Raw genomic sequence first — 319 nt, 5'->3', positions numbered from 1 at the left:
CTTTGCAAATATTTTCTACCCAGATGCACATGATATCGCTGGATCTTAGAAAAAAAAAAGAAGGCTAATGAATATTAGAAAAAATTGCATAGAAAGACTCATTCAAAAAACATTACTTTATTCAGACGCCATCAATTGGTTTATTCGTTGACCTGTAATAAAATTTATTTTTTATATATTTCGGGGTGTCTTTAGACTTGATCTAATAAAAAAAAACAGATAATCAAATAAAAATGACTTTTTCAGTACTCAACTAAATATTTCCAAAAAGAGATATTTAAAATTGGTAGTTTTGAGCATTTCCACATAACCTCCCCCC

Source organism: Penaeus monodon, chromosome 29 (assembly GCF_015228065.2).
Source record: "Penaeus monodon isolate SGIC_2016 chromosome 29, NSTDA_Pmon_1, whole genome shotgun sequence".
NCBI classification, from domain to species: domain Eukaryota; kingdom Metazoa; phylum Arthropoda; class Malacostraca; order Decapoda; family Penaeidae; genus Penaeus; species Penaeus monodon.
This window is presented reverse-complemented; position numbering follows the sequence as displayed.